The sequence below is a fragment of the Micromys minutus genome (genome assembly GCF_963924665.1).
Source record: "Micromys minutus genome assembly, chromosome: 2".
Lineage (NCBI taxonomy): Eukaryota > Metazoa > Chordata > Mammalia > Rodentia > Muridae > Micromys > Micromys minutus.
Window position 1 is genome coordinate 89,725,984 of NC_137971.1, and position 4,755 is coordinate 89,730,738.

General features: G+C 39.9%; 1 pseudogene across 1 annotated transcript; it reads left to right on the forward strand.

Moving 5' to 3' along the window:
• Positions 1-855: 855 nt before the first annotated feature.
• LOC308417715 (GTPase KRas-like) lies at positions 856-4,236 on the forward strand (annotated as a pseudogene). Its single transcript has 2 exons — positions 856-898; positions 3,724-4,236. The product of its transcript is annotated as a GTPase KRas-like (transcript).
• Positions 4,237-4,755: the final 519 nt, after the last annotated feature.

Here is a 4,755-nt window from a genome sequence, read left to right on the forward strand (position 1 = left end):
TAGACCACTCCAACCAGAAGACCAAAGAGGAAACACAAAACCGAGAAGGAAATCATCCGTCTAATAAAACAAACCTAAAAATTGGCACTTAGGACCTATAATAACTTCAAATCTAGATGCCTGAAAGTTAGTGTAAGCAGGGACCCCAATGAATGTGTTAAAGAAAGGACTGCAGGAGCAGAAAGGGTTTGCAGCCTCATGGGAAGAACAACATTATCAATTAAACAAACCCTCCACAATGAACATGGACTAAAGCATCAACCACTGAGCACACATAGAGAGACCCATGGCTCAAGCTGCATATGTAGCAGAAGATAGCAGTGTCTGACACCACTATGAGATGCCTTTGGCCCAGTGAGGGTGTGTTTCCCCAATGTAGGGGAATGCCAAGGCACTGAGGTGGAGAGGGTGATTGAGAGAGGGTGCACCTTCTTGGAGACAAATGGAGGGGAAGGGGGAATAAGAGCAGGGGTGGGGTGTGGGGAGCCATGGCTAAGAAAATAGCCAAACTACAGCCATCTTGACACAGCAGCCTGTGATCAGCTGCACCCCCGCCTGTGGGAACCTGACCTTTCGCCTGAGCCTTCTGGGAAGCACCACAATGGGCCCTGCCAAGAATAACTTCCAGGTGACAAAACAGGATGTTCCAGAAAAAGCAAGAGACTATCGGCGCTAGACCACAGCACCATCCTCTTCCGTGTTCTGAAGATTTTGTAAAATTCCACTGCATTCTGCCTTCCCCCTGCTTAAGCCTATAAAAACTGTAAGCATTCTATCTTCAATGAAGCCTTGACACCATCCAGACTGACTCTGTGTCATTCTTTATGTGCTTGGCTTCCTTTCTCTCTCACCCCCATGACTTTCAGGATGAAGGCCTCTTTGGGACCCTGCTTGACAGGTCAGTGGGGGAGGGTTATTCATTTACAGTTGAAATGTAAATACAGAGAGTATCCAATCAAATAATTTTTAAAGTCAGTGTAAGAACACGATTTGCATAGCCAAAGCAATATGTCATCACCAGAGTCCAGCCATACCACTGCAGCAAGCCCTAATACACTAATGTACCTAAAGAACAAGAAAATAGCCTCACAATCAACTTTATGAAAATGATAGTGATTCTTAAAGAGGAAATGAATAACTCCCTGAAAGAAGCATGTCAAGGACATCAAGAAAAACAAGTCGAAGAAAATGAACAAAACAGTTCAAGACCTGAAAACGGAAAGAGAAGCAATAAAGCACAAACCGGGGAATTCGGGAAATGGAGAATCTAAGTGTGTGAACAGGATCTACAGATGCAAAAATCACTGAGAGAATACAAGAGAGGAAAGAGAATCACAGGCACTGAAGACAAAATAGATCAGTATATAGATAAAGGAAAGTGCTAAATCTAAAAAAAATTCCTGACACAAAACATGCAGAAAATCTAGGACACTATGAAAATGATAAATGTAAGAATAATAAAAAATGAGATTATTCCAAGTTCAAAAACACAAAAAAAATATTTTAACAAAATTATGAAAGAACATTTACCTAACCCAAAGAAGGGCATGCTTATAAAGTACCAGAAGCTTACAGAACACCAAATAGATTGGGCCAAAAACAAGTCTCCTTACTATATAACAATAAAAATATTAATCACAGAGAACAAAGAATAGTAAAAGCTGCAAAATAAAAAGGTCTATTAACATATAATGGTAGGACTATTAGAATTACACTCAACTTCTCAATGAAAACTCTAAAAGCCAGAATGACATGGACAGAAGAACTTCAGACTCTATGAGACTACAGATACCAAACCAGACTACTATACCCAGTAAAATTTTCAACCACTATGCATCAGAAAACAAGATATTCCATGATAAAACCAAACTCAAACATCTATCCACAAATCCAGCCCTACAGAAAATACTAGAAGAAAAACTCTAACCCAAGGAGGTTGCCTACACCCATGAAAACACAGGTAATGAATGAACCTTCACAAGCATAACAAAAAGAAAAAAATAAAGAAAATACACACACACTAAAATACTAATTACAACAGGAATTAACAATCTCATTGGTATCTCTCAGTATCAATGGACTCAATTACCTAATAAAAAGATATAAAATAACAGAATGGAGGCAAAAACAAAATCAATCATTCTGCTGTATACACAAAATATACACCAACATCAAAGATAGACATTATCTCAGAGTAAAAATATTGCGAAAATATTTTCCAAGAAAATTTCCCTAATAAGTAAGCTGGTATAGCTATTCTAATATCTAACAAAATGGGCTTCAAATCAAAATTAATCAAAAATAAAAAGGATGGGGTAGGATAGAAAATTCAAAGAAAAAATCATTAGAATAATTTTCATTCTCAACATCTATGCATCAAGCATAAGTACACAAATTCATAAAAGAAACATTACTAAAGTTTACATCACACATCAGCCCTCACACATTGATAGTGGGAAACTTCAGTATCCCACTCTCACCAATGCACAGCTCACTGAGACAGAAAATAAGCAGAGAAATAATGGAGCTAACAGATATTATCAACCAAATGGTTCTAACGTATCTACAAATCATTTCACCCAAACAAAATAATATACTTTCTCAGCACCTCATGGCATAGTCTCCAAAATAGACCACATATTCAGACACATAGCATGTGTCCAAAGACTCAAGAGAACTGAAATAACACTCTGAACACTATCCAATCACCATGGGGAACTCAAGGATCTTCCTGGAAAGGGGAAAATAAATAGATTTTGCTGGTAGACTGGGGATTGGTTGGGATGGGAACAGGAGGGATCAGTTGGGGGAAAATGAAGAGAGAGAATAATGGGAGACAACTGGAATAAGGGATCATTTCAAGCAAAGTAGAAACCTGGTGCAATGAAAACACCATGCAATCTCTGAGGGTGATACTAGCAAAGACTCCTGTTATGGGGAACACGGATTGAACGGACAATCCCCTGTAACCATACAAGGCCTCAAGTGGAAGTATTAGGGCACAGAAACAGCCACAAAACCTTCCACCTACAGATTGTAATGCCTACAGGATGTGCTAGGACCAAAGCCTAGCATAACCATCTTCAGAGAGACTTCATGCAGCTACTGATGAAAGAAGATGAAAAGTCCCATTGCCAAATATTAGGTGGAACATGTTGAGTCCTGTGGAGGAAGGGGATTGGGATCAGAAGTTCCAGAGGGACAGAGATACCATAAAAACAGGGCCCACAGAATCAACTGAAACTGGGACTCAAGTGGGCTTGACTCACAGAGGTCATGGAACCTGTATGGTCATGGTCAGCTGCATGTGCTATGGTTGATAGCTCCATGTTTTGTGTGATTCTTAACAGTGGAAGCAGGGCTGTTACTCTTTTTGCCTGCCTTTGCTACCTTTTCCTCCTACAGGATTGCTTCATCCATCTTGATATGATGACATAAGCAAGGTCTTATTGTAGCTTATTATATATTTGGTTGATGTCCTGAGAAAGTCTGCTGTTCTGAGTTGAAGAGGGGGCTGGATCCAGAAACGGAAGTGGAGGATTAGTGGAGGTTACAGAGGGGAGACTGCAGTCCTGATATAATATACAAGAGAAGAATGGGGTACAGATCTAACGAGGCGGTGGCTGAGATGGCTGGGAAGACCTCAGTGGAGGTGGTGGCTGGGCCTGGAGTCCTGCTCCTGAGCCTTCTCTGATCCAGAGTGAGCTTGGTGCGGGCCTGAAGACAGTGGTGGGAGCCTGAGACATGGCAGCTCTGTGACTCCTGCTGAGTATAAATTTGTGGTAGTTGGAGCTGGTGGTGTAGGCAAGAGTGCCTTGAGGATAAAGCTAATTCAGAATCACTTTGTGGATGATTATGATCTTACGATAGAGGACTCCTCCAGGAAACAAGTAGTAATTGATGGAGACACCTGTCTCTTGGATATTCTAGACACAGCAGGTCAAGAGGGGTACAGAGCAATGAGGGACCGGTACATGAGAACTGAGGAGGGCTTTCTTTGTGTATTTGCCATAAATAATACCAAATCATTTGAAGGCATTCACCATTATAGAGAACAAATTAAAGGGCTCTGAAGATGTGCCTATGGTCCTAGTAGGGAATAAGTGTGATTTGCCTTCTAGAACAGTAGACAGGAAACAGATTGAGGAGTTAGCAAGGAGTTATAGGATTGCATTCATTGAGACCTCAGTGAAGACAAGACAGGGTGTTGAGAATGCCTTCTATACATTAGTCTGAGAAATTCAAAAACATAAAGAAAAGATGAGCAAAGATGGGAAAAAGAAGAAGTCAAAAAAAAAGAAAGAAGTCAAGGACAAGGTGTATATTTATGTGAATAGTTTTTACTCTTTCTTAAGGCACACTTAAGTAAAAGTGCGATTTTTATACATTACACTAAATTATTAGCATTCATTTTAGCAATAACTAATTTTTTTCTGTTCATGGAAACTGTCCACTTTTATCTTAAATGCTTATTTTAAAAGGACAATGAAAACCTTCTTTTTTCTAAGTGCCAGTATTCCTTGGGTTTTGAACTTAAACTAGCAATGCCTGTGGAAGAGACTAAAGACCTAAGACGCTGTCTTGGGGTTTCGGTGCATGCAGTTGATTTTTTGCTAGTTCTCTTAACAACTGTGAACATTGGTGTGAACCGGAATAATAAAGCTTTTGAACCATCCCTGCTCTGTGTTCCATGTTGTCACCAAATGAAGTCATTAGTAATTAATTGCAGCTTCACTTGAGAACTTGTAGTTGGTT